Genomic DNA, 23,103 nt, shown 5'->3' on the forward strand with positions numbered 1-23,103 from the left:
TAAGGATGTTGTGCATAGCAACTTCAGCTGGCTGCATCGCACAAGCAGAATTTTGGGGGTGGTTCCTCCCCAGTTGGTGTGGAATAGGAAGTGGGATCCAGAGTATAATCCCCAGCCCCTTACAGTGGCTGGTGTGTAAGTCTTTCTCTAGAGAAAGACCAGTCAAAAGCAAAAAGCATATAAAAAGCATCTCCTTAATGATATCTGAATACAAGGGCTCTCCAAATTACCAATAAACCAATAAGAAAAAAAATAACAGCATCTGAAACAATCTTCCATCAGAAGAGGGGTGGCCAGCAGGGACAGGATTGTCCCTCTTTGCTCTTGTGAGGCCCCATCTGGAGTACTGCATCCAGGTCTGGAGCCCCCAGCACGAGAAAGATAGAGAGCTGTTGGAGAGGGTCCAGAGGAGCCACAAAGATGATCAGAGGATTGGAGCACCTCCCCTGTGAGGAAAAATTGAGGGAACTGGGCTTGTTCAGCCTGGAGAAGAGAAGGCTCCAGGGAGACCTCATTGTAGCTTTTCAGTACTTGAAGGGAGTGTGTAAACAGGAAGGGGAACGGCTGTTTACGAGGGTGGATAGTGATAGGACAAGGGGGAATGGTTTTAAACTGAGACAGGGGAGGTTTGGGTTGAATATTAGGAGGAAGTTTTTCACTCAGAGGGTGGTGAGGCACTGGCACAGGTTGCCCAAGGAGGCTGTGGATGCCCCATCCCTGCAGGCATTCAAGGCCAGGCTGGATGTGGCTCTGGGCAGCCTGGGCTGCTGGTTGGCGACCTGCACACAGCAGGGGGTTGGAACTGATGAGCACTGTGCTCCTTTGCAACCCAGGCCATTCTGTGATCTTATCTGTCACATTGGCTTATGAGGGTTCCAATGATTTAAATGATCTTGAAAATCTGTTTCCAGATAAATCTAGTGCAGCTTAGTTAATGTTGCAATTTTAGTAACAGGTAAGCTAATGAAAGAATGGTAATGACACAGGACTAAAGAACTAACGATACTTTTTTTTTTATTTCTTAACAAAGAAGCTCCTGAACCAGAGATGACAACTGATTGACTAGTGGCATTCTTTTTAGACCCACTCACCAGCCAGTTACGCCAGAAAGCTGTCTGAATACCTTTTTCTTGCTTGCTGTGGAGATGTGATGAAGATGCACTCCACCTCAGCTCTCTGAGATTAGGTACGCATGAATAGAAGCATTGATGTTTTTTCCATGCTAGTTTATGCTCTGTTGGTATCAGTGGTATGGTGCTGTGGGCTCAGGGCTTGCTGCATTTGAAATTGGAAGAAGTGCTTCCCAGGAAAAAAACCTAATTTCTTTAGGACAAGATCTGTGTCCTCACGTACATGGCTTTTCAGCCAACACCTGCTCAGTCACGCATTTCCTATGAGCTTTGTTTTGCTTAGCAGAGGTATCTCCCACATGAGCAAGCTCAGTGAGCTGTGATATGGTATGATATCAGAACAACCATGTTCTATTGTCAAAACCAACAACTGATGTTGGAAATTATTTTGCCACTGATGAAGGGAATTAGACACATAAAAAACCACCATTCAGTTTTGAGGGGCATAATCAAACCAGGGGAATGGAGCAGATTCCAGTTAGTACCTGGCCACTGTAATACTTCTAAATTCTGTTGTGCAACTTTTGTTTGCATAAACTGTACAACATGACTTATTTGCTCTAATCAGCATAGGACTTTGTGGGTGTATAGGTCTACATGAACTCAAAGCGTTTGGCATTCTTCTACTAGCCAGATAACTTCTCTGACAAGGAGGGCAGTGTTTGAAGGAAAAAAAAAAAAGAGGCTGTTTAAATTGAGGATCACCAGGACTGGAGAGATGGAGTGCAGGCACTTCAGAGGTCTGGACAGGTTTCATCAATCAGGAGACTGCACATCACCATGCAAAAAAGTGACTTGGACTCCTGAAGTTTTTTGGTCGTGTATTAGAAAGAACAATATAGTAAGCCCTGTGACAGGCATTGAATATTTTTCCTGAGCACCAGATTAATTCAGTGTTTGTGCAAGTAAAGCTTCCTAGGCATCGCAAATGCTGCTACCTATTTGTAAAGTACTGGCAAAAGGTTTTCAAAGCACTTAAAATTATTCAAGCATACCAGCTTCTGCAATAACAAGTTGTTTCCATCTACAATTGCTATGTGCAGTTAAGCTGAAGACTAAGTGAGGTTTTCCATGTCTGTAAAGGTTTATAGTTCTACTTCTTTATTTTAACATAATTTTATACAATGAATAGTGTGTGCACTGTGTATATGAGGAAATGAAAGCAATTACTATTTTAATAAACATTCAGCAGAATGTGATTACTTCAGCCCACCTGCAGGTGGTATTTAATCTGTAATGCAAGTAGTTACAAAGATACTCTAATCACCCACAGGAAAAGGCAAACAAACAAAAACATGGCAGGAAATGCCTATTTCTGATTAAGCCCATGGAACTGAGATTAGCCAAAGCAATCTGTGTGACATAACAGGAATGGAAAGAGCTGATGTTAGCCTCAGGAAAGCTAGTGGAGTTTGTAAGTTGATTTGGATTCAATATGTTTTTTGTTATTAACTCAGCCCAGGATTCTCAGTGGTATGAAAAGTAAATTCCTAATTACAGATGTGATTAGATGCTGTACTCCCTCTCTTACTAACCTTGACTTCAGTTAAGTCAGGATTTCATCCTTTGGACAGTGTCTGCCTCCCAGAAATATAGCCATTTTACTCAAACCAGGTCTTGTCTGCCCTCCTGTTTTCTATCCGTAGTATTCCAACTTTGAAAACCTTTTAGGTGAGACTCTAATAGCTTGTGCAGCACCCTCTAAAATAAGTAACTGTATGGTACCATACAAATTGAGAAATGTTGCTGCATTCCTGTTCTGTAGCATTTCTTGGATTAAAGAAGGGACACAACACCATCTGCAAAGGTAACCTCCACATTTCTTCAGAACTTACATTTGCATCTCACTACATAGATTTACAATTGTACCCAACATACTGCTTAATGATGGCATTTATATTTGGGAATATGTGATTAACTTCTCTTGTGTCATAAAATAGTATTTCTAGGGCAATCTGAGCCACGTTCATAGCCAACAAAAGCCTTACTTTACTCTTCCTCTGTGATTTTGTTTCTTCTTTAAATCATATGTTGTGATTTCCGTATCTTTTCACTGCAGTGCTGCTGAAGTTTAGAATAAGTATTTATGCACTATTCTGTTCTTACAAAAAGTCTGCAATTAATTTTCATCCAGTCAAATTTTATGCATGCCCCAAAATAAACCCTGAAGCTGTAATGGGAGCTAGATATGATCTACCCTTTCTTATTCAAAACTATATAATTTCAGTATGATTTTAAGGCATAAAACAAAGATAATGCTTCTCATTCTGAATGGTAGTTTCTGCCTCAAAGTCTGTGATTACTTTCATTTATTGGTACTCTACCTGGAAGCATTGCTGTCTTGCTCATGAAGCAATACAGAGCACCTCCTCAAACTTCCAGACCTAACTATCGTTGTTGTCATGTTTTCCTTAGAGTTTATGTCTGCTTTTAATTCATGCTGCCTTTACTTTCAGTAGCTTTTGGAGACAATAGTTCAACTAGAAATCTTCCTTGTGTATTTATATGCAGGGGGAGATGGCTCTGTTTGTATGAGCGGATAAAACAGTGCTGGAGAGAGCGCTGCTCAGGAATGATGCCAGGAAAAAAGCCAAGTTTTTCTGAATCACAGAAGGCCTGACAACAGGCTCAAGAGGTTTAGGGAGGCAGCCTATTTTTCCTGCATTTTCTCTCTCATGACTTCTTAAAGCCACTGCACCAGAAATGCTGTTCAGAACCCGAAGTGCCAAGCCAGTGGACTGTAAGTGGCAAAATGTTTCACTGTATGTCTTGTAGCACAGAGGTAAGATGTAGATTCATGGTAGATCCCTGCATGTCACCGTCAGGATCTGTGAGCCACTGACCACTGTATAACATCTATATCGTTTAATCTGACACAACAATAAACACAGGCTAGGAAAAAGTGTAAAATACGTGCATCATAGTAGCTGACAAATATTCCTTACAGAACAAATTTTGCTCTTTGCAAGACTCTTTATGCATCTAGATATTTATTCTTGGTGTACCCCAAATGCTCCTGACTTCCAAGCAGGAATTTCAGCTGTTGTAGAGTCACAGATTTCCCTTTGGTTGCTATATGTTGAGAAGGTGAATGAAGACTCTGCAATACACAGCCATTCTGTCCAAAGTGCCAAGCAGGGCAACAGGCCAGTCTGGATGCTTGCTGACTCTTCCTGCAGCTTTCCATAAGATGGCTTTCTGTTTAGTACCTGCTGCTGTCAAGCTTTCTGCTCAACAATCCTTCTATAAGCAATGTTTCTACAGTCAAAATGCTTGCTTAAAAGAGTTAAGACTGAAGAGTTGACTTAGAAAAGAAAACATTTCTTGCTTCATGCTGGATCTCTCCCCTTGCCTCTTTCCTCAGCTCTGACTGTTAAGGAGGAAGAATTTTACAAGAAAAGAGAAAGCAGGTTTTAGTTGGTTTAGTTAGCAAGCAGTAAGGGGTTAAAACTTAGTAGCATATATTCGTTGGGAAAAAATATAGGGAGGAGGATTGTGGTACCTGATTTGTTTATTTTTCTAGCTGAGGTTTTTTCCTCTGAAGACGCCAGCTTGCTGGAGCAGGACTCCATATACAGAAGGTTCATTTACAGTGGCAGGCAAGCAGCTGTGCTCTCAGCTCTATTTAGTTTATGTTGTGATTGATGACTTGAGTGGGAGATGTGAAGAGTGAATTAACAGCTTTAGTAAAAACACATTGTTTGTCTTCCCATTGACTTTCCACTTCATGTCACCTTGTCTGTTTTGTCTTTGGAGGACTCCTTTCCTTCCTTTTTTTCATTTTCTTAATTTATACTTTTTCTTCACCACACATATTAGTTCTCTGAAGAAGTTATTACGCTCACCCCTGTTGGTGAAAAACTCACACTTGAAAGGAAAGAAGCCTTTGAACATCCAGCTGTAGAAGAGAGTTTTAGAAAAGAATTACAGTAGGGCGCGTTTGAAGGGTGGTTAGGATAGGAGCCTGCCATCTGGGAGATTTTCCTCCTTTTGTTGGCATTTTGTGATGCCTTACGACTGTAAAGGAACCAGTGTCACTCTCCCACAGAAAAAGTCCAAGTGATTTGGTTTATTTCTTTTTCTTTCCTCCTAGTGCCCAAGTGTACGCTGTGCAACGCTACTCTGAGCATATAAAAGTGAATTGTGTGTGATTTATAGAAGCTGTGAGCTTTTGTCTTTTCATTGTTTAAAAATGCTGAATGCCAAGGAAATGGAACCAAATGGGATCTCAACAGACTGTTTAATTTCTACCTCAATACAAGGCCAGACAACTCATTCTTGAGATCTCACAGATGTTCTTCTGCTCATTCTTAGACATCTACAATGATGAACTCTCTCCAGTCAACATATGCTTGACTTCTACTATCCCAAACTTGAGAATATTTGATTTTATTAATTCTTGAGTGTTCTGTCATGAAATTTAATCCACCTTGATTTCATACTTCACGTATCTTGAGAGTAGGTTTCCTGTCCTTTCTGCAATATCTTTTTGTTTAGTATTCTGCCTGGCTTATATGTTCCTTTCTGCAGGCTAAGCATTCCATGCCCAGGCTTTCAGCCAGTTCCAGTACCTCCTCTTCTTTCTTGAAATGCAGCACCCTAAAATTAGACGTTATGCCCCGTCTAAGTAGACTGAAAATGTGACTTCCAGGCTGACTATACATCCCATTGTGACATAAACTTTTTTCAGAGGATGACCCGCTGACTCAGGCTGGCCGCGCTACTGCATCCCTTTATGCAAACCTACCATCCAGCCATTAGCTGTCAGATATTCTAATGGCTGATTATCCATTCCTGTGTACTTGTCATTATGGAACAGCATTCTCTTCTTTACACACCAGTTCTATTACTTGTGTAGAATCAAGTTTGGTCTCCAGTGTATTGATTCTCCCCTTATCTTCATGTCATTTATCAATTAATAGCCTCACTCCCAATTCTCTTGACTATTAGCTGCCTAGTCCTGGTCATTCATATGGTTGTAGTAAAAATCCTGTGGCATCCTTGGGAGAATCCTAGCTTCCATTTACATTAAGCATAGATAAGTATTTGATTAGTGTTCTCTTTTCTAACCAGCTTTGTACCTGACCTTTTGCATTTTAATCTAGGCAGCCATCAGTGTGATTGTAAGAAAATACCAAAAGCTTTACTAATGTAAACTTTTGTGTTATCTATGCCTCTGCATAATCAGAAGACTTGATACAGTATAATAGAGAAAAAGCTAGAATGGCAGTACATTACTTTCTTTTAACTTGGGTTCACTCTAACTGCCACTTATGAACTTATTCTCAGTGTTTACACATAGATTAGTTAATTATTACCTGCCAGTATTTTTTTTCAATGATTGAAATATGCTGTCAAGCCTGAAAATTCTCAGCTGTTCTATTTCTGCTCCTCTGTATGTATGATCACCATTTTCTCCCTTCTGCAGTCTTCTGGCATGCTATTAGTCCTCCACAGTTTTCATTGGATAAGCAATTGCTGGGGGGCTTTCACCAGTCTTCCTCAGGTTTTTGTATATGTTAGCCTGACTTGAACGTATTTAACCTACCTAAGTGCTCTCTAACTTCTCCTTCCCTTGTTCTTCAGTATTAACTAAAATTGCATGTAATTGTGATTCACCTTCTGAATTTTAATGGATAAAAAGCTTTAATGACTTTGGTTTTAATACTGTTCGTCAATAGATTCTTACTGGCTTAATGGACAAGCTGGGTCAGGCTGGGTATTAGAAAACATTTCTGTACTGTGAGGGTGGTCAGACACTGGAAACAGGCTTCCTTGCAAGGTGGTTGGTGCCCTGTACCTGTCAGAGTTCAAGAGGCATTCAGGTAACGCCCTCAATAACATGCTGTAACTTTTGGTTAGCCCTGAAGTGGCCGTGTGGAGAGATTTTTGTAGGGCCCTTGCAACTAAGCTATTCCATTCTATATTTAATATGACATCAGGAGCTGCTTTCTAGGGACCTTCTGCAGCCTTAGGGTAGGGAAAATACTATTTTTTTTCTTAATAGTCATAAAAAAAAAAAAAAGAGAGAGAGAGAGAATTTGTAACATTTCTTGTATAACATGGGAATATAGCAAAATATGTGTGGACCAGCACAATACCTGGGAAGTCAGTGTATAACTGGCACGCTATCTGCATATTGTTCTTTTTCCAGGCCCCCTTACAAGCTGATGGTGGATCACTGTGTCAAACTGCATTACTTGGTAAGTCTACTTCCAATTTGGAAGTCTGATGGGATTCAACTCCCCAGTCAGATTTACACTGAAGCACAGATGGGCTCTGGTCGTTTATTTTTCACTGGGCAGACGTCTAGATGCAGTACAGAATCCTAAAAAGACAAGAACTGAAGTGAATCACATCCTTTGCTGCCAGGCATAAGGGTGTATCTGAGACTTCAACAAATGAAACAGTGGTTAAATTTATTACTGCCTACTGGGATTTTGGTGTCAGTTTAATAATGAAGCATTGAACTAAATAGAAACAACCAGTAATACCTGTGAGGGGGAAAATAACATGGCCACTGAATTTTCCTGTTAGCAATGTGACTGCTCTTCTGTTTTATTGCAACATTTTTGTTCCAGTCAAGGGGTTTGCCTCTACATGCACATGAAATAAGGCTGCCAAGAGAGGGAACACAACTTTAGGACTTGAACAGAGATAATAGTATGAGAGTATAAAAGCCTAAACTGTCATTGAAATGCACACATTAAGAATAAAGTAGTTTTCATTTTAATGATAAATCTCACGTGAATCAAGAGCCAATTTAATTTGGAATTATGGTGCTTTCATTTTCAGATTGATTGAGGTAAGGCAAAAAGGTATTTGATGATGAAGTTGTGGACCTTGCTATTTTTAATTCAATTTAGTTCAATTTTTAAGAAGCAGAATAGATAATTTAGGAAGTTTTACGTATTTATTTTCCTGTTTCCAGCATAGAAGAGTATGTGAAAATGAAAAAGACTTTATTGGCAAAGAAGTAGTGATCTTTCTTCCCACTACTGATCAAAGCTGTGTGAATTGATTTTGCAAATTCGACACTGAAAAATGAACAATTGTTCCTAACAGATGCTCTGTCTCAACAGGGAAACTAGTGAAACTTTTTCTGTTGAAAATGAAGTTGGAGTTCGAGTAATATATAAGTTGCATAAAACTTGTATGTTTTGAAATATAATTATTATAAAACTAATTAGTAATTATTGTTTGTCTTTCGAGAATAAAGAAGAGGGCTAGGTGCTGTACAAACACATGACGTCTGCACAGATACTATCACAGAATCGCAGGCTGAATGGATTTTGAAAGATCAGGGTTTATCGTGCTGCCCCAAGGCAAGATTAACTAACCCAGTGTTATTTCTGAGAGATGTTTGCATCAGTTGTTCTTAAAGGTCTCCAAAGGTGGATGCTTCACAGCTTCCAAGGGCAATTTATTCTGGTGCTTTACCACCCTTCCTGTTAGAGAATTTTTTCCCGTAATGTTTGAACATAAATTTCTGTTATTGCAATTTAAACTTTTTATTTCTTTTCCTAACCACCAAAGATATTTGAAAGATTATTTGCTTCATCTTGCAATAGCCTTGAACTCTGTTATTTTACTCCTCCCTTCCTCAGCCTGCTTTTTCTTTTTGGCTACGTGACAGCAATTAATTCAGGCCTTTCATGTAGGGTGGCTGTTCTGGGCCTCTGGTCTCCCTCTCTTGCCTTACTCAGGAGTCTTTCTGGTGCTTCAGCTTCCCTGAAATGTACCCAAAGTGAGAAGCCAGTTCTTCAGCTGAGGCATTGCTGGCAGATGAAGGACTCCTGCACACTTGCATGTTCTGCTCCAGCTTGCATCCTAGTGAGGTGTTCATATTTTTCAGATTATGTGTCTGATTCGTGCTCAGCTGGTGGTCCCTTACAACTTCCAAGACCTGTTATGAAAAAGAAGGTCTCTTATCTTGATAACAGGTCTAACCCTAGCTCATTGCTCTCTATTGTGAATCTGTGTAGTCGGTTAATCTGACCTAAGTGCTGTCCTTCTGTTTTTTCCAAGAGAGACTTACAGTGCGTTTTAGAGCTAGACAGAGGCTTGAGGTATGGAAGAAAAAAATAGCTTAGACAAGATCACACAGGGAGCTTGGGGAAGAGCCAGGAATCCTTTCTGACTGACCTCCAGAAGCCTCATCTGCTGAGTCTCCTCCCTGGTGTAAGTGGAAAATCATTGAGTTGAGCACTGAAATTATGGCAAGCTCTAATATATTTTCATTCTGACTCATTTTCACTCACTGCTGTATTTATGGCCTTTACTAATAAGTGCCAACAAGATGAATGTTTGCCAGCCATCTATCAGAGTCTTCTGTGCGTTCGTTCGACACATGGCATTATCTATAACTATACAGTAAAACCAAAAGTTGCTAATACTTCATCATGCAAGCATTATATGAATTAGCAGCTTTTGCAGGCAGACAGGCTGCTAGCCTGTCAGATAGCAGCAACTTTTATTTTGTGTTCTCCAGAGATTAATAGCCCTTCTACTCTTTTTCTTGACAAGAAGAACAGGCAGGCATGGTACAGCTAGCCAGTAGTATTCATCATGCTGCCCTCCAGCTTTATATTGACAAAAAGAGAAGGGGACAGGGAATGCCATGAAATCACTGAACTGCTTCTTCTGAAAGAAAGCCAGTTAGGTATAGGTTTTAAAAGCAATTTCCCCAGCGATGTTTCTGTGGGAGTTGTTGGTATTAAGCACTCTAGAATAACGAGTTATTTGACTAAGTTCTCTAAAGGGAACAAATCATAGAATCACATGATGGCTTAGGTTGCAAGGAACTTCAAAGATCATCTATGGGAGGCTATAAGGAAGAAGGGGACAGGCTCTTTAGCAGGGCCTGTTCTGATTGGTCAGGGGAAATGGTTTTATACTAAAAGAGAGGAGTTTTGGATTGGATTTGGAAAAGGTTTTTTACAATAGAGGTGATGAAACAATGGAACAGGTTGCCTGGGTTATGGAGGATGGCTTGAATGTCCTTGGAGACATTCAAGTCAGGCTGGACAGGGATCTGGGCACTGTAATCTAGCTGTAGGTGCCCTTGTTCATTGCAGGAGAGTTGGGCTAGATTACCTTTAATGGTCCCTTCCAACTCAAACGATTCTTTGATTATCTACCACAGCATCCCTGTCATGGACAGAATTGCCAACCACTAGAGCAGGTTGACCAGGGCCCAACACAACCTGGACTTGAATGCCTCCAAGGATGGCATCCACATCTTCTCTGGGCAGCCTCTGCCAGTGCCTCACCCTCTGAGTAGAGAATTTTCACCTAACATTTCGCCTAACTCTTCCTCCCATCTTTTAGTATAAAGTCATTCCGGTCTCCCTGGCGTCTCTTCTTCTCCAAGATAAACAAGCTCAGCTCCCTCAGCCTTCCTTTATGAGAGCTGCTCCAGCCCTCTGATCATCCTCATGGTTCTCCTCTGGACTAACTCTAACAGCTGCAATTCTTTCCTGTGTTGGGAGCCTCAGACCTGGATGCAGTACTCCAGATGGGGACTTACAAAGGCTCAGTAGTGGGGGACAGCCTGCTCCCTCACCCTGTTGCCACCCCTCTGTTGTGCTACCCAGAATGCTGTTGGCCTTCTGAGCTGCAAGAGCACACTGCTGCCTCATGTCTTTTCAAATGAGATGGAGAGTGGCTCGACAAGCGTGTCAGCCAGCTCCTTCAGAGCCTTGGATGCATGTTGTCTGGCCCCATAGACTTGTACATATTTAGTCTCATGAGGTGGTCTCTGACTTGCTCTGCTCTCAGAGAGAGAGGCATTTTGCTCCCCTGGCCCCCACCTAGAGGTTCAGGGATGTGAGAGGTGTGAGAAGTCTGATGGGCAGTCAACACTGAGGCAAAGAATTTGTTGCGTATCTCAGCCGTCTCCATGTCAATTATAACCAGTTCTCCTTTTTCATTTATCAGAGGGGGTGCACTCTCCTTTGCCTGTCTCTTCTGACCAGTGTACCTGTAGAACCCATTCTTGTTCCATTTCACATCCCTTGTTAAGTTCAGTTCCATCTGTGTCTTGGCTTTCCTAATCCCATCTCTGCACATCCAGACAGCATTCCTGAAGAACATGTGGTTCTTCTCAGGCCACATGTCTCTGCTTTCACTGCCTCTGCATTTTCTTCTTTTCCCTCAGTTTGACCAGCAGGTCCTTGCTCAGCTATGCTGATTTCCTGCCTCTTCTGCTTGATTTCTTATGCAAAGTCTCTTAAGAGAACTGAATGATTACCTAAATCTGAATTACTGAGTGATCTTAAGAAGTAGTGTTTCAAGCAGAAGCTGGCAACAAGAAAGAATGTTGATATGACAACAGATGAGGTGGGCATAAAGCAGCATTACAGTCTGCTGAGTAGGACACATCAGATTGTGAAGTTTTATTGTCTTCGGTGCTGTGGTTTGAAATGTTTAGCTTGACTCTGACGCTAGCGATTAGAAACATGCTGTTTGTTATTAAAAGAACCAAGAACTGTATTCTGCTCTGGTTTTCAAAATGTACCCATCATTGTGGTCACCAACTTCTTTAATCATTTGCGGTTTTTTTCCAGCACAATATTTTTAAAAAATATTTTTCTGATGTTCTCTGCAAAGTTACAACTGATTCAAGTTATACCTTCTGTTGAGTTCCTGCTGTCTTCTTCCAGACTACATGGGTGTCAAGTTCCCAATGTTTTATTTGGTTTCTGAGCTGGAAAAGAGTTTCCCTGCAAGTAAACCAGTATTTTAAATGCTATAAGGGTTGCATATTGCCTTTGGGGTAAGTGTGCTTTCTTGGTTCAGCTACAGACGAATGCCTGTGTATGGAAACTGTTGAGTCACGGCCTGAACCACTGATTGAGCACCTGGGGATAGGACCTGATCAGCCCTGGGAGCACAGGTGAAGGCAGTTCAGCTGTGTGACCAGAAGGGGTGGAGCCTGGCTGTGCTTCTCTTAGACCCCATGTAAGGGCTGACTGCCCCTGGGGAAGGAGCTCTTTCTGGAGATCCCTCCCCTGCAAACCTGGAGTCTTCTGCTATGAGCTTCTTCCCTTCCTTTATATCATGCCAATCCTTTGTCATCACACCTCTGGTGAAACACCGTTTCCCATCGTATCGATCTGTCCAATTGCTGTAGGCCTGCCTTAGGATTAGAGTGCGGGCAAAAATGGCCAAGCAGGCACTTCTCGGTTTCGTTTCTTCTAGGCTGAGGTGAGACTTAGCCTGGACTCACTTTATGTGTGCATGTTTCTTTTTTGGATGCTTAGAGAAAATCCTTGGCACTCTACATGTAGTTGGGTAAACGAGTAAATCTATCCCTGCATCAGAAAGCTGTTTCATTCTGCCAATAAAAATTAACACACGTTAGTGCTGAGTTAATCCTAACTACCCATCAAAATTATTGCTAGAGATTATGCTCTATGATTAACTCAAATACAGATCTGGAAAATTCTGGTCAAAGACATTCAGCTCACTGTTGAGACACTGTTAAACTGACACGGAAGGCTGAGTACTCTTAAGCTATCCATTCTTAGACAGAAGCCTGGTAGAAATGTGCCACCTATGTTTTAGTGAAGCACATTACTGTGGCTGGTCTTGCTGGAGGTCATCCAGCGGTGTGTGTTTTGGTCACCTTTGTCTGTTGCTAAATTGCTTCTGTGCCTTTTGACTCAAGAGCTCTCACCGTCCTCTTATCCAAGGAAGGAGCAAAGGGATCTCCTTTTAAATGATTTCTATGCCACTTAATGGTGTTTATGTGTTGTCACTGTGTTTTTGCAGCTCATGTAGAGTACATTAATTTATTACCCCACTGTGCTCATGTGATTTACCCTTAGAGTCACCAGGAAAAATCCCCTTGACTTGAGAGATCTCATAATATGGCTCACTGGATAATGAAAGTTATTCCAGAAATAATTTCTCAGCAGTTCTTGATGTTCCTGATTTTCAGTATTGCTGTAAAACTTGGGCAAAAAGGAACCAGAACTGCTAACTGCAGCGTGCCTTTCTAATTAACTATTTTTCAGATCCTATTTAATTCCTTCCTAGTTGAGCCCTAGACAGTAATCTCAGCACTAGAAAATAATCATTTTTTTCAATTAGAGGCCCTATTTAGGAAAAATAAGTACCCTGCAATTTTGTACTTAGAGTCTGCTGGAGGGTGCAAATAAGTGAATTTAGACTACTTTATACTCAATAATGCTGTCATAATCTTTGATAACTCAAGATTTCCTGTTAAAATAACTATGGAGCTAATGAGAGGCATGTTTTTGTGTCAGCCTATCTGCTTGTCAGTGAAGAGGAAATTAAGCTTTTTGTCAGTTTGCCATTTTCTAGTTTATCCTTGGCACTGGCAATTGGTGTATGCAGAGCAGACAAACCCTCTGCATCCTCTTCACTGCCATGTCTCCAGGCTGCATGTGCCCTGCACTGTTGGAGCATCTCAATCCTCTTTTTCTTCTCACTCTTCAGTATTGATGTGGATCATACGCCAGGCTCAGAAATGAAGTCCAGATTGCTAACACTGTTGTGCTTGATGCCCTGTCCCTGGAGGTGGGGCTGGATAAGGCCCTGGCAGCCTGATCTAGCTGTGGTGTCCCTGTTCATTGCAGGGAAATTGGATGATGCTATGATTCTATGATTCTAACTACAGGACTATATATGTTGTTGTTTGTAGAGACTGACCTGGGTCAGTGCACAGCCACTAGTGAATTATGGAATTGCCCTGGAAATATCCCTTTAACAGTGTTATTTTAACCCTAAGAAAGTTACCTGCACATTCAGACTGAGACCCTTTTTCCGGAATTTTTCTTTTTTCTTTTCTTTTTTTTTTTTTTTTTAATTTCTGAGACAAAGAAAGAAATTTCAAATGCTGCCTCACTTGGCCAGTTCCTAAGCTGCAGAGAAAACATGCACCTGACTTTAAGAATATTAAAATAAACACGAGTTAAAAAAAAAAAAAGTTCTGCAGTTCTTTTGGTGCAAGCTAATCATTACCATGTTCTCTATGGAAATGCCTATGAACTGCTGACTTGTCTAATCTTTTTTCCTCTCTCCTCTCGTTAACAGAGCACACTGATCTTGTGAGGAAGCCAGGACATCATCCTGGAGGCTGCAGCTTGTGGTCTGTGAGACCCTGAGATTTTGGACCTCCTCCTGGGGCCTCTTCTCTCCTAAGGAGCATAAGCCCAGCAGCTCTGCAGGGGAAATCATGGTATGGTGCTGTTTGCTTCGTGGGGGCGCAGTGAAGCATGGCCTACTTCTAATTCTCTGTTACTTTCCTCCTAAAGCAGAGGGGTATGTAGGTAACCCTGCCTACTTACGCAGGCAGAAACAGCAGAGGAGTTTAGAGGCCAGGCTGCTCAGGTGGGCTGAGGCATGGATTAGCACTGGAACTGGCTGATTTAGCAGTGCTGATTGTCTTGCAGACTTGGTACTGCAGTCATACTGTAGCATTATTATGCTGCCCATTGATTATATGTGAGTGTATGTTTGTGTGTAAGGGGTTAAGAGAAAATTCCTTGGAAAGAAGTTAGTGTTAAGGAGCTTCCTCGATTCAGCTCTGAGCTGCTGCTGTAAGATCTCACAGTTAGAAGTGTGGAAGCTAGCTAAATCTGCTAAAAATTCTGCTATCTTTACCAGAGGTCCAGTGAGACCTCCTAATCTTGAGAGCCTGCCATCACCCTGTGATTATATCTTACGTACTTGGCTGCTCCTGCGTGGAAGAAATTCCTCCTCTTAGCTTTGGGCTCAGCTCAGATGCCAGTTCTCATAGGGGCTAAATTTATATTTGGGTTTGAACGTACATGCAGTAGGAAACTCCACCTGTCCATAACACCTTCATATCTACATGAGGTGAGAAGGACAGGGCTCTTTCCTTTTTTACCTGCTATTAGCTTTGGGGCTGTGACCAGCTCTGGCTGTGCATTCATTTGAGAAGTGTATCCCAGCCATTTGTTATGTTCTTGGCTCTCACTCTGTGGCTTGCAGTGAACTCTCAACAGGACCGACTGTGTGATCCAGCCATACTGCTTAAAGGATGATAGTAAAGCCCCATAGAACTAATCTGTTGTGACTGCCATGATATGGTAGGGGTAGTTTTCCAGTGTGCAAGAACTACCAAATATTTCTGACTGCAACATCAGCAGCACAGAGCTGACACAGAGACACAAAATCATACTTAGTGAGGGCTTTGAAAGACGTCAGTGCCAGCAAGTAGGAAGGGTGCAGGGAGAGCAATAAGGAAAAAAATACTAGTGAAAGAATAGAGAAGGTTGCTTCCACCTTGAATGAAACTGGTAATTATGAGCACCAAAGTGGTGCTGGTGAGAAGATCATTTGCACCTCCTGGTGGCGAATGAAATCTTGAAACGTGCCAAGATCAGACGTGCCAACAATATTCACCTATGATGCTCTGTTCGCCCTAATGAGGCAGCAGCAAATTCCTGAAATCTGCTGTGGAGGAAAGAAAAATAGGTACAAAAACAATGCAACACACTGAATACTTAGAGCTTTTCACGTCACTTCTGAATTAAAAACAGATCCATGGAAAATATTGTTCTTGAAAGCTAAATTTCCAGAGAAACCATCTCAGTACTCAAATTTTCAGTGCATATATTTCACAGGAGCAGTGACAAAATTGGGAAGAAGACTGTAAATGTGCAATACAATGGCAAGTGTGTATTCTCTACTGTTTCACCCATGGTGAAAACATCTGGGAAATAAATGTTGGTGGCTTTAGAAAATAGTACTGACAGCCTTACCATCAACAATCCAGGCTTGTTGTTCAGCTCTCTGATTAGCTGCAGGCTTCCTGTGCCTTTCGGGCTCCTGTGACTGCCTGTCATTAGCAAGGTGCCGTTGTAATAAATATCAAATAAGATAATGAGCACCTATGGAGCCCAAATATCTCTAAAAACTTGTAGGAGTATCTATTTGTATTTCTGTGGGACACAACTCTTGGGACATCACGGTCCTTGTGAACACAGATGCTGATCTAAGGTCCATCTCATACACAGTGTTGTTTTATAGGTATGTCTTTCATGTAGGCACAAGGTCCTAAATCACATTCTTGCATCTTATCTAATCCTGCATGGAGAGTGTTGACAGAGCTGAGTACAATACACGCATAGCATTGGTCAGGGCCTTGGGAATGTCTCCAGTACTCAGGAGAAGCCTGTTTAACTTTTGAGCAATGGACGGACACCTGAACTGAAATTCTAACTTAATGTGCTGCCAGTCGGGCTTCACTGAACATTGCAGTAAGCAAGCAAAGATGCCTGGTGGTTTAGATCAGACTGGAGCATGCGTTTTTCTTTAAGCCTGATAGCAACCCCTGGTCTGTGCAGGTTAGGAACTGAGATATCTCTAGCAAGCAGTATTCCAAGCCTTTGTGCCTGATTTCCCTGGATGCTGGCTGCCCTGACAACTAACAGCACTGCTACCATTCCTCAGGTCATGTGCATACCAAGTATGTGTGTTCCCTGGAGAGTACTGGCAGAGCTGTTTAGTACTTAGCAAGTAGAATGTATATGTAATTGTATACACTGGGAAATACATACAGAAACTTAGGTGTCGTGTTCTGCTAACTGAAACTCTTGAATATGTAATAGCCAATTGTTGTTACAACAAATTAGTCAGCCTTGATTTGGCCAAGGTACTGATACTAACCTGCAGCCCGTGCTCACAGCCTTGAGAAGGGCTGCTTTCTGCACCATTCTGTTAATGGAGCACTCTAAATAAAGGATTTGTCTACACTGCACAATTAACAGTAAGGTGGATGGCAGCCTTAAATGCAGCATATGCTGAAAACATATCTCTGTGCAGGTTACCTAGCAGGGGAATTTCATTGCAAGGTTTCTTCAGCTAAAAATCAGTTTTTCTGTGCTCACAGCTGATAATCAGATTTGTCACTTAATAACAATAAGCACATGTGTTTAGCATCAGCTGACATGCTCTTCTCTGAAATCTTACAAGCCAATTATGATTATAACAAACAATGGAGGCTGGCTGATGTTTTGCAGTCTATTTAGAATTACTGTTATGCTCTAATGTTTTCATTTTGTTTTTGTTTTTAAACAAATTGCACAGGCCAAAGGGAAATAGAGGACTTCATTTCTATAATTGCTTATTGTTCACAGTACACCATACTGAAAAATGAGCAAGCTCCATAGGAGGTAAATCTACTTCCTCTGTTTTAAATAATCAGTTCATTGGAATTTGCTACTCAGGATCTGAATTAGGAGATTCTATAAGAGAAGTCTCTCAATGAGATGAACAGCTGGATATAAGAGGAGCATAGAAGGAAGGAGAGAACTTACTAAGTTGAGAAGTTTTATTCTAGGAGTTGAATGAGTCAAAAATAAGTCATGCTGTTGTGAAAAAAAGATGGAGTGCAGTCTTGAATACCAAAATGCACCAAGAGGAATGTAGCTTGCTTGATGTAAGCACTGAGATATATCAAATATGTATATGTCACCTTTCTGCTGATTTTCAGCATTGGAAAACCATCAGTTGGACTCCTCTGGTGTTGCAGTTGAAGATGTGGACTGGTTGCAAAGAATCCAACGAGAAGCATGGAGTATAATAAGCGGTCTCAAATATGACCAAAGAGGTAAGAAGGGCTAATCAGGTGGCGTGGTTCAGCTTTCAAAAGAGAAGACATAAGATGACACAGGGATAATCCTTAAATGTGCAGAAAGTAGAATCAAGCTACCTTCAGTATCCTGAATGCAGGGGGACAGAAGTAGCCTTTCCTAAAAGTTATGTGACAGAATGTTGTGATCTTGCTCTACAGGAAGAAAGGTGCAGGTTAAACAATAGGAAAAAGCTTTCTAACAGGATAATAAGATGCTGGTTGTTCTGTCTTCAGAGTCTTTATAAAAATGTTAGACAAACATCTGTCATGAGTGATACAGGTATAGATAATTCTGCCTGGGGCAGGGGTATAAACCAGGTGACCTGGTGAGGTATTTTCTTTCTCTATTTTTTGTGACTCTGTACTGAGGCTGCCCTCATTTATTCATATTTGGATCAGAGCCATTCGTCTAGCCTGAGATTCACATTCCAGGATGGGATTTAAAAAAAAAGCTTTGAGAGATGGGATTGGGGTGCCTACCTCCTGTTGACTATTTTTGAGAATCCCAGCCTGTAAAACTATTCTTCATCCAGACAAGATAATTTTCTATATGTTGACATTTAAATCCTCTGACTAAATCTGTGTTTCCCTGAAATGTTTCTGCCTGTTCCAACAAGCCCTTCTATGCTAAACTGTTATTTTTTGGGATCAATCAGGCTGAGAACATTCAACGTATCAAGCCTGGTATAAAAATGGGTGGTCAGAATGTGAGCTAGTCAACAGCAGCATTTGTATTTCTTTTTTAAATACAAAAGGGATCATTTCCACATCTCAGAATAACCCAGATATCTCAGAGAACAATACTCTGACCCAACAAGCATTACAGCTCTGTGGGAAATAGAGGTTTGGCAAACAGTGATCTAGCACAAAAATGGAACAAAACAGATTTTAAATGAATAAAGTAAACAGCACTGACTCTTCCTCATAAGTCTGTCTGTTCTGCTTCCTCTGTCCTTTCTGTTGCATGCACTTCACTATTGGGTAGTGCAGCTGTTGTTTTTTTTCTTCCCATTGGTACTTGTCATCTGCTCTGTGGTTGCTCCACTCATTTCTCTGAAGAATCTTTCTTTTTATTTCCTTTTTTTTTTCTTGTTCTCTTGCATCAAGAGCAAGGAGCAAATCAGGTTGTGAATAAGAAGTCAAGCAATTTCACTTGTGTGTGAGCCAAAGAACTCCACAAGTGAAAGATGCCTGTCCTCTGGTGTAACAGCTGAGGGATTAGGGGCATTATCCAACAAGCCAGAACTCAGTGTGCTACTTCTTAATCTAAGGTGCTTAAATTCACATTACTGAGAAGTATACCTTCCAGTCAGGGAGCAGGGAAGGAGTAGACTTGCTCCTCCTGAAACCAGGTTGCACTTCAGAGAGGGCTTTCCTATAGCAGAAAAGGAAACTGGTGGAAGGAGATATCTGCTGCCTTGCGAGGGAAGGATTTCAAAGAGGGAGGAGGGTACCTGCTTGCATCTCGGACATTGAAGCACTCTCCAGGGAACACACAACTGAATCCTTTCAGACCACAGAGGGCCTGCAGTTTCGGTTTTCCACAACTTAAAGGATTATGAGAATCAGCAGCCTGTTTTCTGAAAGCAACATTTTAAAAGAAAAGAAAAAAAACAAACAAGGAATCATTGTGTACAGACCATAGGCTCTTCAGCGTAGAAAGCTGTTCTGAGCTTGCGATGGTCTGGGTCTCAAGGCATCCCATCTTCTCAGCTGGGTCTCAAGGCATCCCAGGCTGAGAACCAGGCTGAGAAGTCACATAGGATTATCTCAGGGACATTTCTTCCTTTTGCATTTCCTGCTTCCTAGCTTAGTGCCCTACACATGCCCCCTCCCCTTTGCCTGTTTAGTGGGCTGGCTGCCAGGAATTTAATTGCCACTCCCTTTCTGGATTGACCAGGCAGGTGAACTGTGGGGAGTGCCTTAAGACCACGTAGCTAGCAATTATGATTTGCTAAGATCTACCACGCTGAAGTCCCTCTGTCAGTTTGTTCCCAAATCATCACTTGCAGGGCTCTTTGCAATTCTTTTGGGCTAGTTTGCTTGCTTTTGCTCTAGGCTTTCCAGGCCTCTCTGTGCTGTAAATTCTTCCCTGTCCTCTTCTATCGTGCTACACTCCTTGTTTGCAACAGCTTCCCACTTCCTTATCAGCTATTATTCCAGCTTCTTAAGCTCTCTTTTTCCAGTTAGTGATTTTATTTTCATATATTCCCTGTGGTATGTGCTGGGAAAACACACACTTTCAAACTCTGAGATTCACTTATTGACACCCTTACAGCATTTAGGCACCCTATGTCTTGTCCTCCACTCGTGGGGCATGTGGGTAATGCCTCTGTTGCTCTTTCAGGGCTTGGGACAAAGCAGTCCTACATCCCTTGCCTGTGGGTTCCCTCAGGCCTGAGATGTGTGCTTGCTGTTTACCTGCTTGGTTTTCTCTTATGCCTCTGCATGGTGTCAGTGGCCCAGGCAGCTCTTGGGAAGCTGTGTAGGTGTGTTGGTTTCTGTGATTGTCAGGCTGCGTTTGACTGCAGCAGGGCAAACTGATATAATTACCTGACCACAGCTGGTCTCCCTAAACATATGAGTTGGCTTATGAACCTGGCCTGCTGCCCATCAATTATGAGCGAAAACCCCACTGGCTGTTTTGGGCTGTTGGGGTGGTGCTTTGAAAGTAGCTGCAGAGGTCTTTCTGAATCCTACTTCCTGGTCTTGCTCCAGCTTGTCCTACACCATTTGTACAGACTCCCTTAGCACTTCTGTCCTATGCCAGCCCCCTGCCCTTCCTTCAGCACTAGCCTCATCTAACCTTTAACACAGTCAGATCCTGCACAGGCACCCAACTACTGATGGCATCATTAAGCTCTCCTGATCTTCATGACAGATCTTCTTTCTGAAGAGTGAACTTGCACCAAAATATATTTTGGAAAATGTGCTCCTTCTCTGCCAGCAGTGTAGAGGCAGAGCCCACTGAGAGCTGTGATTGCCTTCATCCTTGAAGCACTCAGTACTGACATCAGTGGTATGATCTAAGATAAAGTTGGCATGAAAAATGTTTGCCTGTCTTTTCAAATTCTGGGGGTTTGGTCTGTTTTTCATTACAGCTGCAGTGTGTGGCCTTGACACAGCCACTCCTGCCTCTCCAGGAGAGGGAGAGGGGCATCTGCCAGCACCTCCAAAGGGCTGCCACGTCAACCTGCCTGTGAGGCCTCTGGAGCCCAACTGAAGGACTGCTGGGCTGTGAGCAAGCTCTTCAGTGCTTTCTATGAAAATCTCTTGATGTTAAGACTGGAAAAGTGACTGCAAAATCTCCACAAGATGATTCAAGCCTTGAAGCCAAGGTCACAGTCTCATCCTGGAGCATCACTGGAAAGCTGCACTTAAAAGAGAGGTCCTGGAGATCCAGGTCTCATTGCTTTAGCCTCAGTTCTCATGAATGAAATGTTCAACTTACCACTAAAAATTTGATATTATGCAGGATGGAGATTAAAAAAAACCACTCTCTTTCCATTTTTTTAATTTGAATTCATTCAAATCAGCATTTTCAAAATGTTTTGAATTTTCAGGGCAACATGTTCTGCTTTCCCTGAGAAACTCTTATTTGTTGAATATCATGATATTTATGAAGGATCTCACTCACTCAAAACTTGCTGTTTAAATCCTTCTTTTGAATGCTTTTTCCTCTATACAGCTGGGCATGCAAACTAGATGAGGTCAAACGTTTGAGTTTGCTTCGATTCTGCTGTCTGGACTTTTGTGGATGTTTGCCTGAATCAAACTGTAAGCAATTCCAAAAAAGCGTCTGACTCTGTGAAGCGTAGTGTGCCTTCATCTGCTTCTTGACCCACAGTCTGTCAGAATATGGCTGCTTTCTCAGTTTTTGTTGGGTGTCTTCCAGCCCTACTGTATTTTCCATTTCACCTCCTTTATTAGTGTGACTAAGCACCTCTTGAGGGTTACTCTGACATGGTTGGTTTGCTTGAGTTGATAATTTCTGAGAGTTATACAGCTGGACTTGTGTTTTTAAGTTTCTCATTACCCCATAATTTTTTATTTTTTAATTTTTTTGCCTTGGAATGGCTCAAGGAAATGCACGCAAACTCAAATCTGCATGTGGTTTTACTTGGAAGGCTTAATGAGAGATGATGACCTATGTGTTTCTAGACTGTTTCTACAACAAGAAAGTTATTTTGAATTCTGTACGGAACTTCTCTCACATATTCAAACATGAAGATATTGAGCAGCTACTTTTTCAGCTAGAAAACAGTGCATCTGAGCAGTTGCAGAACATTGTATTGACAAACTTTCTTCTTCTTGCTCACCACATTCTCTTTTTACGAAGGAATGACCTTGGCCCCAAAAGTTAGTCCCATATTTCCCTCTGGCCTTTCAAGGCATGTTACAAATCATCCTTTGATGATTTGATGCAGCCTTTATGATTTTTGCTAACAATTAAACTCCACAAAATTAATGTGTTGGCTTTTATGGACAGTATCCGGGTTGAAGAGCAAGGCAGGCTACAAAGAGAAGGGAAAACCCAAGAGTTGAGGCAGGTAACTGTGGGAAGTATGGCTCTGCTGCCTCAGCATGGGCTGGGTGCTTCAGGCATGACTAGCTTTGATCCTGGGCTCTCGTGGTTGCCTGGCTTTGCTCACATGCCGATGTCAGTAGGATTACAAGAGACGTTAAATGGGATGAGGGTTTGCTGTATTGCACCTTTGGTCTGTACCCACTGCTGGGGACCACATGAACAATGTGGCTGTGGGCGGCTGGAGTCACTGCTCTGAGTCATGCCACTCAGTGGACTTGAGTTAGCATCTCACTGGAAGACACTTCAGTTGAAAATAAAATAAAGTCAAGCACAGGAATCTAGTGTCTCATCTCTCCCATGTGCTAGGACCACCTGCCTCTAACTAAACATGTCTGTTCCACACAGCTGCAGTTTGTAATCACATTTCTTAAGGGCACCTGGTACTGGTGCCCTGGTGCACCGCCTCTTCCTGGCTTCAGCCAGCTCTCAGCACTGCTACCGGGGAGATCCGAGCCTTCTGTCGTTGGTAAGAAATTTCAGTTTCTTTACTGGCATTGAGGGTGGGAGTTCTAAGTAATTGCTCAATGTGTTTCTTAATTGATCAGGTTTGTGGTATACTGTGAAAATTTGCTGACTTGTTTTGGTTTTCAGCCTGCAAATGACTCTTGGAGAGCTTGCCTGTTCCTGTTAGAGTTGTTGGAGAAAGGTCCTGTCTGTTTAAAGTCAGCATTAGGTACTTGTTGGCTTCAGTATTGAATCAAGGAAGCTCCTTGTGAGGTGTGAGGAGGTTATCTGCCTGACCTGGGATCATGCAG

The 23,103-nt window shown here is 41.9% G+C and overlaps 1 protein-coding gene across 7 annotated transcripts in view; it reads left to right on the top strand.

Moving 5' to 3' along the window:
• The window catches only part of CCDC34 (coiled-coil domain containing 34), a 69,493-nt gene extending 46,679 nt beyond the window's left edge, over positions 1-22,814 (top strand). For 3 of the 7 annotated variants that reach the window (XR_006171768.1, XR_006171767.1, XR_006171774.1), the window contains 5 exons: positions 1,031-1,186; positions 7,285-7,333; positions 14,193-14,337; positions 17,620-17,736; positions 22,694-22,814. The gene's annotated coding sequence lies outside the window, so the exon portion shown is untranslated. The other 4 variants (XR_006171770.1, XR_006171769.1, XR_006171771.1 and 1 more) reach the window with 4 other exon arrangements.
• The last annotated feature ends 289 nt before the right edge of the window (positions 22,815-23,103 follow it).

Source organism: Centrocercus urophasianus, unplaced genomic scaffold (assembly GCF_019232065.1).
Source record: "Centrocercus urophasianus isolate 14NV4802_14NV808 unplaced genomic scaffold, USGS_Curo_1.0 seq_7, whole genome shotgun sequence".
NCBI lineage: Eukaryota > Metazoa > Chordata > Aves > Galliformes > Phasianidae > Centrocercus > Centrocercus urophasianus.